Here is a 13996-nt window from a genome sequence, read left to right as displayed (position 1 = left end):
ATTTTTAAACTTATCATCTGTTAAAAATAATAATTGCGATTAATTTAGACGCGCTTAAAAACAGCAATTGCAATTATTGTTTTTAAACGTGGTATGAACTATTTCTGAGTTGAATCTTACGTTTTAAATGAGAGCGATTAAAATGCATATTTAGAAGTATTTTTCTTAAAATTACTTTCAAAAAAATTACAATTGTATCTGTATAGTTATATCACAACAATAGTGATAGCGTATTTAATATAACAATACTAATTAAAACAAAGCTTTCAATTGAAAAATTACACTTATTAATGCGAAGGGTGAATCTGATGTGCTTTAACGAGTTCGATAATTTCGCGCTCGAATTTACTAAAAAAAAGCCGTAAATCGCCGCGTTCGGTAACACGCAGCCGATTTTTCTTTTTGGTTAACAACGTTGCTACTACAGCACTAAATCCACGTTCAGAAAAATAGGACGATGGGAATGCTATCAGAAATCGTTGAAAAATCGATCATAATCCAGAGTACAGCTGCGGAATTGACTTATGCAGCCAAAATTCTTAGTAGCCGTTCTTGAATTTTATTTTTACTTCTTCGTTTGTTGTCAGTTTTATAAGTTGTTCTTTTAACTGGGATGATCCTGCCGCGTTGACATTTCAAAAAGGATCCGACATCCCGTCTGGTACGTCCGTATTTAAAATGTCCTGGAATCTATCTTTCTTTTAAATCTCCGTAGAGGTTCTCCAATTACGGCCGGTAAACAATCGAGTCGTTATCGTTGAAGGATAATAATCGATATTTATTTGAATCAATAGGTCGATTAGATCGAGAGATATGCGGCGTTAAAGACAAATGTGGCCTTTTCTCTTTAAAGTGGAATATTTCGATTTAAAAAAATAAGTTAAAACTAAAATCTTAAGCTTTTAAACGACTTTAATGCAATTTATTTAAATAGTTTCCCCCACGGGCTTAATCAAACACGATGAAAAACTTTCAAATTTTCAAAATTTTTCCTCTTTTTTTTGATTTGATGATTTTTGAAATCTGAAGTATACTGTCAAAAATGAGATTATTCAAGCTTTAATTTTTTACTATTCGACTCTCTAAGCCTGTCGGTTGCAAAGTTAAAGCGGTTTGAATACGATAAGTTTTTATCATAAAATATAGGTGTCCGTTTAATTTTTTTGTACTAGTGTAGTAGGTATTTAATTTTAGTTTGAAATATCAGGAAAATGTGCTTTTTTTAATCAGCCATCGCCTTTGTAGACCGCCTTTACCCCTCTAATTTTCTGTGGGCCTTCTACCTTCCCCCCTAAAGGCCTTCAGCGCCACAAGAGGGCGTTATCGCCCACTTTGAGAACGAATGATCTAGACTAAACAAATATATGTATTTGTGTCGCACTGCTTTTGGCCTTGTATTTCAGGATTGACCGAACCGAATTTTTTTTTTAATTTAACTCAAATATATATATATATATAAAATCGATTTCGATTTTCCTCCGATGTATTTTATCGATTTGTCTGGCATTTTTCCCACCATGCCCTATTCGGTCGCCCTAAAGCATAAGACCGAATGTCCGTACCAAAAACGGTGTAGCGAGCAATATCTTAATTAGCTACTAGAGATTACCTAATTGCGTGAGCGGAATAAGCTTGGTGCCCTACACCATTCGCTTGCGTGTCCCACCGCTCACTTGTAATATATTACCAAAATGGATAGGCGCACCCCGTCTACATGCTACAATATATGACTCGTCAATAAATTAATATTTATTCCGTTTAGGACACCGATTTGCTGCCGCGCCTAGATCGCTGAATGTCAGTAAGCACCTGTCCACTATATTATAGCGCTTGGAGCTATATTTGACCGACGGCCAGCCATTTGTCGAGGGTAGCTTCCTACAGCAAGCGGTGGGAGTCTTATATCCCTTAAACTACCGATCCTGGTTGAACAAAGCAACGGCATCAAGGAACTCCCACAATGCGGCTCACGCCACATCGACTCGCCGCTTATGAACGGCCAATGTTCCCCTTGACCTCTAATTTCCAGGGTAGCCTGAGTTCTGCCCCCCTCCCCACAAGAGCTGAGCAGTCGAACCTCCCCGCAGACGCACAGCTCATGAGCTGCCAGCCGGAACCGAAACAAATATCGGTTCAGATGTATTTTAGAGAAAACTGTTTATTAAAGCGAATTTGTTAACGACTGTGCGTATATACATTTCGTTTTCAAAAATCTACCCTCGCCTCATAAATAAAAATATATGTTTTTTTTATTCTTTCGCTCTGTTTTCCTTCGGTTTAAATTTTTTTTTGAAGTCTGTGCTAAATTAAATTATCGAGACTTGTCTACAATTTTTTTAAATATAGCCTTCGAGCCTAAAACGGCGAAAATTTTATTTTTCTTGTTATATTCTTTATCGAAGGAGTTGTTGGATTTAGAGAAAGCTTTACTTAAATTTGTTTAGGTTAACTTTTACGTATGAGTATTATTATACAAACATTTGTTAAAATTTATATATACTGTTTTGTTTTTTTTTTTTTTGAGGGGTAACTGTTTTAATTTTTATTATTAATATCCGGGAAGGTTATACAATACTTTGCCAACTTTTTTTGGAATAATTAATCGTTTAGTATTTTCCTACACTGCTCTAATCAAGATTTTTCCATAGTTTCCCTTGATCCATCCAGGCTAATGATGGGGTAATTCTTTTTTGTTATCCGTGGAAATTTTTTTATCCGTATTTACGCGTTCGTGTTGTTACCTTGGGTGTAGTATGTTATTTTGTACCGATCAAAATGAGAACCTTATTTATTTATAATATATAATTTATTTAGCGGTTTATTCTTTAAAGAGATATTTGTACATATCTGTAGGTGAGGGAGAACGATAAAGAATATTACAAATTTATTATACTCGAGAGTAATTTACTGTGATGTAAAGGTAGACGCTTTATCATTAATTAGTATTTTATTTTTCGATCGTAATTCGTTAATTCATTTCGACATATTTCGTACGCTCAAGTATTTAATTTCTTAAACTAAAAAAAAAAATTTATATATATGCATACACACACAATATTTTTTATTTTTTTATATACGCTTTTAATTTTATTGTTTATCATAATCATATGATAAATATTAATTTTTTTAAATGTTTTTTTTTTATTGGTTCCATATAGGTTAGGGTAGGTTAATGTTTATTTTAAAACATTTAGCGTGACATTAAATGTATTCATACGATGATTGGACTTAAACCAACGTTAACAGTTATATTTTACCCGATTAAAATTTTTTGTTTATTTACAAATCCGATAGATTATTATTTTTTCTCGTTACTTTATTTATTTTTTAATTTTCTCCTTATTCGATTATTATAATACAGCCTGTACAAAAACAACCGTAGAATTTTCAAATTATTTAATATCTCTTAACTTCGAAGTCGAAGTTAAGAGTTAGAATCGCAAATAAAATGAAAGAGTAACTATTACAAGCGTTCGATGCGCCTTTCGTCACGCGGCTCACATCTGACCGATAGGAGAGCTCGCCCCGTATTTTAAGGAGTTATAGAAGCGATAACCGCTTCGGTCCTATGCCTCAAATCGGGTAAATCAGTAGGTAGTGAAGGCTTTACTCAAAATCTATTTACATAAAAATGAATTATTTGTTTGTTTGTCCCGAACGTGTTCCTACACTATTCAAAAGATTACGATGAAACTTTGGTGAATTGTTGTACGAACTTTAAATACAATTAAAATGCAAAAAAAAAAAAAAACGGTTCAAGCTTACGATTACGCCCGCGGAGGTTTCTGAATTAATTTAGACCCGCTAGGTGGCGCTGGAGTCGAGATATTTACATATAGATAGAGATAAATACAATTAAAAATTGTATTTACGCTCCGATTTGGCTCGTATTCAGATTATATATTACGCGAATAAATTTTTTTGGAAAAAATGAACCCGCTAGATGGCGCTGGGGTTAAAATATTTGGTTAAATCGCATTTACGGATCGATTTGTTTCACGTTCAGAACGTATATTAGTTTCCTCAAAAAAAAAATTTTAGGAAAAGGTTAAATTTTGTGAAGTTCCGTAACGTTCAGGTTTTTAATTTTTTCATTCATCAAACTTTCAATCGTGTTCATTTAATTTCTATGTATAATCAAATGTAGCGCTAGCGAAGTACTGCCGGATCTGCTAGTCATTTTATAAATACCGACATAAGGATGGAATTTTTAAACCGAATCGTAGTAATTATGTAGTCTGACCGTTTTTGAGTCTGATTTTTATCTTCATCGCTAATCAAGTTAAAATATAATTTATTAATAATAATAATAATAGAACCGGCACAAAATTATCGGGTTGTAAAATTTTTTGATTAATTCCAGGTATTTATGAACCGGTTTGAACAATCAAGGTGACATTTTTGTTCGAAAGAAAAAGAATTTTATAATTTTCTTAATTTATTCATAGCGTTCTACCAATAGGGTGCAGGACCTGTCGTAGCTGCTGCTTCACCTTCTTTTATTCTTCGCTAATCTCTTTGTATCGGCATATTTTTCCTTTTCCATAATCCCATCCGTCGATTGAAATTTCTTCCTTTCCTTCCGTTCGCCGAGCCTTCTTTCTTTTCCTATATTCAATCGCGTTTAGAATTTTCCTGTTTCCTCAGATTCTCGTTAATATTTCTTCATTTGTTACACGGTCTTGCCGGTCGATATTTTCATCGTTCTGTGCCGCACCCGCATCTCAAAAGCCTTATTTTTGTCTGTCTTTCTCATCGTCTACGTAGAGCATCACACTCGAAATAAAACATTTCTTCCGTAACGCTAAGTTTAACTTTCTACACGGCAGTCTTCCCTTCTTAGTATGCCCGCTTGATTGTTGATATTTTTGTTTTAATTTCTATCGTGCAAGTCAAGTCGTCGGTTATAAACCTCCCTGAGTTGTGAAATCTCTTCACCCGCTCTAAAACCTCATTCCTATCTCTATCTCACTCCTTTCCCGTTTTCCACCTAATACCGTACATTTCGTCTTCTTTTTGTTGAACCTCACCCTTACTTTTACCCTTACCCTTACATTTGCAAGCTTCATTTACGCCGTAGAGCGTTTCATTTAGTTTACTTGGGCTCTCTGCCAGTACCGCCGTATCATCAGCAAAACGTATACATGCTATTATTCTTTCCCCCGATTTTTTTCTCTTTTCCCATTCAGGTAGCATTTAATTATTTGTTCCAGATATATACTAAGCAGCATCCCTGCCTCGCTCCCCCTTACGATCCCTATTTTCCTGTCATTTCTCCTCCTATCCTCGCTTTTATTTTCTGGTTATAGTACAGTTCTTTTATTAGGCGCCTCACTTTCAACTGAACCTCATTTTTTTTCAAAACGAGCAAGCAGTAATTTATCCCATCTAACAATTTCAAAGAAAAGGCGTTTGACATGAAAACCTTGCTTGGAATACTTCCTTATCGTACAAGGAAGTATTGTAATAGCGAAAAATTTCGGTGTTTAGATTTCAACGGAAATATCCATTGTCATCATCCCTGTATCCGTTTTGACTAGTTTCGGTGTGACGTCTACGTATGTATCTCGCATAACTCAAAAACGATTTGCCGTAGAATGTTGAAATTTTTGGATCTAGGATGTTGTAACATCTAATTGTGCGCTTCCCTTTTGGTTGCAATCGACTGGATCAGAAGTGTCCAAAAAAAAAAATCCAAAATTCAAACGATTTTAATGTTGGGAATTTTTCTTAACCGCAGTAATCAGCCCTCATCGAGAGCTTTTCAACGATATATCATATGCGGTAGTTATGTTTATCGGTTTCACAGTTATAGCCCGATAAAAGTTTAATTAATGAAATATTTGGATCTTACAATAGGAAGGGATATCGGTTCGAATCGGACTTCATCTCCTTTTTTTTAATTTAAATATATCGATTTATTAATAATCATTAACCTGTGATTGTAAAAAAAAGTTTTAAAATCAATAATAACAAAAAAAATATATGTAATTTAATAGGGAGGGGTACAAGGAAGTCATGCGGTGTCCACGTCAGATGTTTTCTAGAACATACATTCTCCGCCTCCTTTCCGTGTATCTTTTCGCCTATCACCCTTAGAAGCCCTTTAGCGTCCCTTGTTCCAACACCTCTTCTAAACCTGTTCTTCCTCGATACTGCCGTCCGATTTATTGTATATCCTTTTATTTAGGACTCTTAATAGTATTTTACCTGCATGTGATATTAGGCCGATCGTTCTACGTTTTTCACACTTCTTTGTATTTATTTTCTTTTCTATCGGTACTATTATTGTTTTCCGGTACTCCTCCAGCCGCTTTCCTTCTTCCAAGAATTCCATCGTATAGAATCGCATAATTATATTCCCTTTGCGTCCCTCTGCTTTTTCCTTTTCTCATCGCTTTAATCGCCTCATTTGTTTCAAGTTTTAATATAAGATACCCTTTTTGATCTTCATGAACTTTGTATTCTTCTTCCACTCCGTATCTATTTCCCTTGGCTTTTCTCCTAACGCGTATAAATCCGCAACGTATTCTTCCCGTCTCCTTTTTATTAACTAACTCCTTCTCGTTAACCGTTTTGCTCGGCCTTTATCTTTATCTGATAAATTTTTCCCTCGTTTCTCTTTAAAAACTATTTCTAAAGTTTCTTAACCGCATTTTGGAATTTTTAAATAAAATTTATCTCGTAGAAGATATTGTTCGGTATACGTGCAATAATCTTTATTAAAATGTTTCGATCCGTTCTTAAGCTATTAAAAAAACAGCGGAGAGATGGAAATTGACGTGAAAATAGGGTGTTTTTCTTTGTAAACGTTTTTGTTTATTTTGAAGTCCTGATTCAGCCGCAGTAAGTCAAGTCAAAACTTCTCAGGACACTTGTATATATAGTTGTTTTAATAGTATATATATCGAGAAGAAATTTAATAGCCGATAATAAAAATAAAATTAAAAAAATTAATTGTCTGTAATAAAAATTATCTTAATGATTCAGTTATTTCTTTCCGCCGATTGTTATTTCCGTTTTCAACAAGTATTGTTTTTATACGTGTATATAATAAAGTAAATTGACATAAAAATCATTAATTTATAACAATTCAATTAAAATTATTCAGAAATCTTATTTTATGTTTTTAATTATCATTAATGAGGAAAATTAAATTAACACGTAATGTCTTAATTTATAATTGTAAATTTTGTATTTTATTTATATATTTTTTTTTAATGTAAATAATATTTTTAATTTTCTATTGTTTGCTATTTATATATAGATTTATAATTTTGTTTAACCGTTAAGTAATTCTATTTACATGTTCAAAGCACTTTTATTAGCCTTAGGCTTATTTATACGCTATTTTAATTAATTATTATTATTATTATTATAATAATGCATGTTAATATTAAAAATAGTTTTAATTAAATTAGTCAAACTTTTATATCTTGAATTTTTAATTTTATTTTCTTTTGTTTCATTCAGAGAAACTGCATCGAATATTTTTGTTTTTAAATAGATCTCAAGAGTTATAAATAATTTATTAAAATTCTTTTGATTTTAATCTTTATTATTTTTTAGCATCCGGATTTAATGTTGTATTATATTTTAAATTGAATTATATTGTTAAACGCTCTCCGCTAAATAAAAAACCGAGAATAAATTGGCTCTACGGTTACCTGGATTCCCGTATGGACCTTCTACTCTTACAGAATCTACGGTAGGATAAAATGAATTAAGGAAATAAAGTAAGGAAAACGGTTGGATCATGAGAAATGTGAAATCTACCCGTACAAAAATGTCGATCTTACTAATACTTCAAACGTTTGGCGTATCGGAAATGCCAGGTTGATCTATAGTAAAACTAAAGTTTTATAAAGGATCGAAGGACAGTCAGAAATTACATTTCCTTAAAATCGTATAAAGCCATCTAACAACAAGTTCCTAAACGATAATTTTCCATCGTCCATACGATCGCATAACGTGTAAAAATATAAAAAATTTTCGATTAGATTCCGACTGAAAGATATTACCAGGGATATTTAGTCTGTTTTCTTGCGGTTGAACTACCTGTATATTGGTTTGCTCGGCCCCGCCACCTACCCGTTCGGTGACCCTAAAACATAAGACCGAATGTTTGTGCCGCATACGGCTACTGAGCCTAAAGTTTAGCGACCGGTATCCTAACTGGCTCGTACAGCCGACCTAAAAGCGTGAGCGGAATAAGCGTGGTACCATACACCACTCGCTTGCGTGACTCGTCGTCCGCTTGTCATATATCACTAAAATGAGTAGATGCACCCCGTCAACTGCTAAAACATGCATGACTATCGATAATTAAATTTATCTCGTCAAATACAACAATTCGCTGCCACGCCTAGGCCGTTGAACGTCAGAAAGTACCTCTCCGTCCACCATTAAAGCACTTCGAAGACTTAATCTGGCCGGTAACCGGCTATATCTCTCGGTCGGCTTTCTACAGCGGCGCGGTAGGAGTATTTTCCTTTAGGCAAACTACCGATGTCGGTCGAACAAAGCGACCGCATCAAGGAACTCCCACACTTTCCGACGATGCGGCTCTCGCCGCTTATGAGCGGCCGATTTTTCCCTTGACCTCTACGTTCCGGGGTGGAATTACCTGTTTATAACCGGGGACACAGTACTCTGCTAAAGATGATCTGAGCCTTTTTTTGCGCAGGAGGAGGAAATTCTGCGCCCAGAGTCGCAGCAGCATGCACTACTGGGCGTGTGAGGTTCCCGTCAGAGACGGGGACTTACGTACACTTTCAACATTTTTCATAAAAAAAATTTCTTCTCAATATCGTTTTGCACAATTAATTTTAATATTTATAACTAATAGCATTAAATATAGCACATTACTTTTCTTTAAATCGGGTTTCTTTTTTTTTTTGGTCGTGCTTTAAAACAAACACCTATTATTCAAACGGGTGGGGGGGGGATGGTAAAGAAGTTATTTGTATATCTAAGAAATAAGGTGGTGATGACTGAGTTACAGGTAGTAGTGTTTTTAATTTTGGCTCCTTTATGTCACTCGGTCTTATTAAAGAGTCGACGTAGATTGTTTTGTTTTAACGAGTTCATTTGCTAGCAGTACACCGACGGGAATATCACATGCGGTATTCTCATCGGTGGCATTCTCACCGAGGCAAGAACAACGCTGAGAGATGTGTTTTGCCGAGGTTCTGAAAACGACCTCCGGTAAAGCCCGTAAGGGCTAGGTATTGAAGGGGTAACGTGGCGACCGAAACGGGGGGGGGGGTCTTCCTCTACGGGGTCAGGAGGAGTCAAGGCAAAATAAAATTTTCTGGGATCTAAATATTAATATGTGACTCTATGTAGAAATACCGACACAAAACTTTGAGCGATACTTTAAAGCTAAAAAAAACACAGATGTTTTTAATATTTAGTTTATTTTTCGATCGCTTTATCAGAATTTAACGTGCGATTAATGTTAAGCAGATTTTGGAACGCGGTAGTTTTTTTTTACAGGGATAATTTTTTGGAGATTTTAAAGAAAAACGGAGTTATCGTTTATCGCTGATGAGGTAATTAGATATTTTCGTAGATCGGTTTACAAGATGTATTAATAGGTAGATTTTTAGATGTACATTTTATTTTTTAACGGTCGATTCGGCTAAGCTTCCGGTTGATTTTCATTGAAAACAATTGCCGGTAGTATCTAATTAAAACTTACAGTGTTTGAATTAACGTGATTAATATTAACAGAATATTTTTTTCTTAATGAACATTATGCGTGTTGAAAATTCATTTTTTTCAAAAATTTCAACTTCCGAACGTTTAATTTATAAAAGTTTGACTAAATTATCTATAATTTATTTTACAATACAAATAGATATTTATTTTATTCCATATTGTGGATTACTTTTTTCGCATCGTCATTTATTAAAATTTAAGGAAATGTTTTCTAAGGTAAGAGAAAATTATTATTATTATTATTATTATTTTATTTTTTTTATTTTATTATTTTGTTATTGATTTAATATTTTTATAAATATATTTAAATATTTTTTATTATATAATGCTTTAAATTTAAACAAAGTTAATTTTTAATTAAGCATGTTTCATTTCTTTACTTTTGATTTCTTTTTATTTTATTCTGTAAAATGTTAATATTGCATTTGTTTTTTTAAAATTATATTTTGATTAATTTTTTTGTAAGTTTTTTATATTGTTTTATAATTAATTTATTTTTATTAGAATTCAATTATGAGATTTGTTTTGTAATACTATTAAGTAGAACTCTTTGGTAGTTATATAGAATTGAAATATTATACGTATATTTGTTGCAAGGTATCTTTTATATTTATATATATGCATAAGAAACGACTTTTAATAAGAATGATTTAAAATTTAAAACCGTACAGTTATATATTTATATTTACTTTTTATATTATAATTTAGTAGAGACTGTCCATAAATTATTTCATTCGATTTTTTTTAAAACTTTTATCATACCACATGTTGCAGAATGTTACTAATTCTTGTTTTAATTTTACCTACGCGAGATACAAAGAACGATTAAATTTTTAATCGAAACATAATTAAAACCTTATTTTAATCTTAATCCATTTTTTTTCTTTTTATTTTTTTCTTGTTAAGGCCACATTGAACCGCTTTAGTCATCCGTATTTCAGTTCCTCTTGAATTTCTGTATCAGTCTGGCCTTTCGAGTTTCTCAGCATTTCTTCATTTTATCGAATCGTCGCTTCCTGACCTCATCTATGATCCCAACTTTGTTATGTCTTTTTACTTTTTTTAGTTAAATCTATTGTTTTGAAGCGCGTAGTTAATTTTTATTTTATCACAGGCGTCCTCAACCCTCAAACCAATTGTTTTCGATTTTACCATCGTATTTTACAAAGGTTTTTTTGTTAATATTCCTTGTGACCGGTTGTTTTAGAATTCGGTTCTCAGGCGTTCTTAATACGTGGAAAAAATGGGAAATCCTTCGTTTTTTCATCGTACTGAGAATCGGGACGATTTGTTTGTAGACTGTGGCAATTCGCATCCTTTTGATAACTTTTATTTAAACAAGTTCTGATAATTCGCCTTTCTGTCTTAAGTAATTGGTCCGTTTTACTTTCATTTTACTTCATCTGAAAGATAGTCTTACAAGAATAACGCGCCACCGGAAGAACTACTGTATTATAACGGGGAATTTTGGATTTTATTGAGACGCGTGTTTTATTGTAAGTTTGCCAAGTTAGATTTGTGCTCTTTTAATTTAAGTTACCGTGTTTTGCTACGATTGTTTTTCTTTCAATCTGCAGTGAATGCACCTAAGTATTGAAATTGTTCAACTATTTTTATTTCTTTAAAAAAAAATTCTTTAGCTCTGTCTTTGAGCAGCTTTTTTTGTTTATCGGTTGCAGGAATTGTAAACTTACAATTCCAACTAAATCCCCTTGGTGGAATCATAACAAAATTTTCAGAAAATTTCATAATAGCTTTTTATTTTTTCTCTATTTCTTACAATTGTTGTTATTACGTTATATATATATTTATATACGACGGCATTCAATAATCAGATAGACAAATGTTTTTAGTGAAGGAAACGCTTACTACAGGCGATTGAAACTTTTTTAAGTTTTAGTCGGCAACCTTGTGAAGAGTGTTAGTCGGCCGTTAGATTATTTACGTAAACGTAACCTCTGAAGTCTTAGTTACAATGGCGTGTCCGCTCGAAGAAAGTACTTTTGAAAAACAGCGTTCTGTAATCAAACTGCACCGCAATAGCCCCGCTCCAAGCGTCCGGTAACAGTGTCGACCTCAGCGTTAGATTCTTTTATCGATTCGTTTATCAAAGATGACCGACGATTTACAGTCGAAGAAATTGCTGAAAAATGTCGTGTAAGTGTTGCCACAACTCGTTCCATCGTTCAAAACAAACCGAACCGCCGTAAGACTTGTGCAAGGTGGATTCCCGGAGGTTACCGTTCATCACAAAACCGAGAGATTTCGCATTTGCACCGAACTCAAAAATCGTTTCAACAACGAAGGTGGCGCATTTTAGGACAGGTTTTTAACCTGCGATGAAACTTTGAGACATCATTTTGAACCGGAGTCCGAGCGTCAAAGCGTGCAGTGGAAACATCCTAAATAAAAAATTCAAAACGCAAACGTCGGCCGGTAAGGTCATTTTGGAGCGCCTATCGTCCTATTTTCTGTGATTATTTGGAGAAACAACGCGCTAGGTCGACAGCCTATACTGCTCGGCCGTGATTGAGAACAAAATCAAGCCCGCGTTGAAGAGGAATTGTCCAGGATGGCAAAGGAAAGGCGTGCTTCTTCTTCAAGACAACGCTCGACCTCGTACGGACGACTGACGCTGGAAATTATCGGTAAAGCGGGTCGGGAGTTCTTATCTCATCCTCCTAACGTTCCTGTCCTTACCCCTTCGGTTTTTTATCTGTTTGGTTCAACGACAACGAACAGGTAAAGAAAAAAGTACAAAACCGGCTTCGAGATCAAGGTAAAGAATTCTTTGCCGAGTGGAAAAGAAGACTCGTAAAAAGATGGGACAAGTGCAGAGAAGTTGGTGGGCATTACGCGGAAGAATAGAAAAAAATTCTATTTATTTTTAATAAACCATTTTTGCTGAACAGCTATTTGTCTGTTTAATTATTGAATAACCCTGGTATATATGTTATTTTAATTATATTAATGAACAACCAGAAATCTAAAAAAAAAAGAAAAACCTTCCTGATTTATTAATTTATTTCAAAATGTCGTTTAGTAAAGGCATATTTTAAAAATCCATCCGTATATAATTATTTGTAGTTAAAAAATATTTAAATATTTACGATATTTGAAATGTTAATGCATCCTGACTTATCTTTTCACTTGTAAATCTATTTGTAACATTAATAGTTCTGTTAATCGTTGTCATAATCGCCCGAAACAATCTTGTATTTTTAAATAATTAACATTTTTCTTTATTTGTATTGTACTTTTTTCCCAGATTAAATGATGGGAAATTCTGTCGATGTATTTTGTAATACGCTCTTTCTTAACGTATAATTGTTACGATGGATAATAATTCACATATTTTGTTGTTTACGTTTACAGTTTAAAAAGAATTGAATTTTTAAAAGTCTGCATAAAAATCGGTAAGAGATTAGTAATATTCTTCAATTATATACCGTTTGCTTAATCGTATAATTTTACGCACAACATGAAATACTAATTATTATAATGTGGCGTACCAATTAAATCCATTGTCTTTAAAAAAAAAAATAAGTCCTTGTAAAATTGCATAAAATTATTTAACAATAATTCATTGAAATATATATTCACAAAATATTCTTTTTACCTCCGCAAAGCACAGAATTAGAGAAACTTTCTTAATCTTTTACTTCATCAAAACGCTTTCGAGCCTAAGCCCGTCCTCAGCGATATCTTTTATAAATTCTTAAACGGTTTACAATTTACACAGTAACTCTATTACCTTTTTACATTTCGTAAAAATTGTCGTTTAAAAATATTTAAAATAAATTTAGAACAAATATTTGTTCGTTCTTGACCGAGAAAATATTTGTTCTAAATTTATTTAAAATTTTTTTAAACAACAATTTTTACAAAATGTAAAAAGTTAATTGTAAGTTAGTTAGTTAGTTAGTTATCGTGTAAATTGTAAACCGTTTAAGAATTTATAAAAGATATCGCTGAGGATGAGCTTAGAACCGAAAGCGTTTTGATGAAGTAAAAAATTAAAAGGTAAGAATGTTTCTCTAATTCTGCGCTTTGAGGAAGTTAAAAGAATATTTTATTGTATATATAGATATTTACGTACGGAGGGAAAATAATGGACTATAAAAAGTTTAACGTAAATAAATTAATCTGTATGAGTTTTCTGATTCGTTACAATGTTTATTTATCTCTTCCTATGCTCTACCGCTGATAATTGTACCGCATAATTTATGGACAGCCTATTAATCAATTTTTTTTTTATTTAAAAAAATCTCTA

At 33.0% G+C, this 13996-nt stretch overlaps 1 protein-coding gene across 7 annotated transcripts in view; it reads left to right on the top strand.

The window, feature by feature from the left end:
* LOC142333283 (very long chain fatty acid elongase AAEL008004-like) overlaps positions 1–13996 on the top strand; it is a 379873-nt gene that overhangs the window by 341850 nt on the left and 24027 nt on the right. The gene's annotated exons all lie outside the window — the stretch shown is intronic.

The sequence above is a fragment of the Lycorma delicatula genome, chromosome 12 (genome assembly GCF_047948215.1).
Source record: "Lycorma delicatula isolate Av1 chromosome 12, ASM4794821v1, whole genome shotgun sequence".
NCBI lineage: Eukaryota > Metazoa > Arthropoda > Insecta > Hemiptera > Fulgoridae > Lycorma > Lycorma delicatula.
Note: the sequence above shows the minus strand (reverse complement) of the source record. Positions and strands in the feature narration are given on the sequence as shown.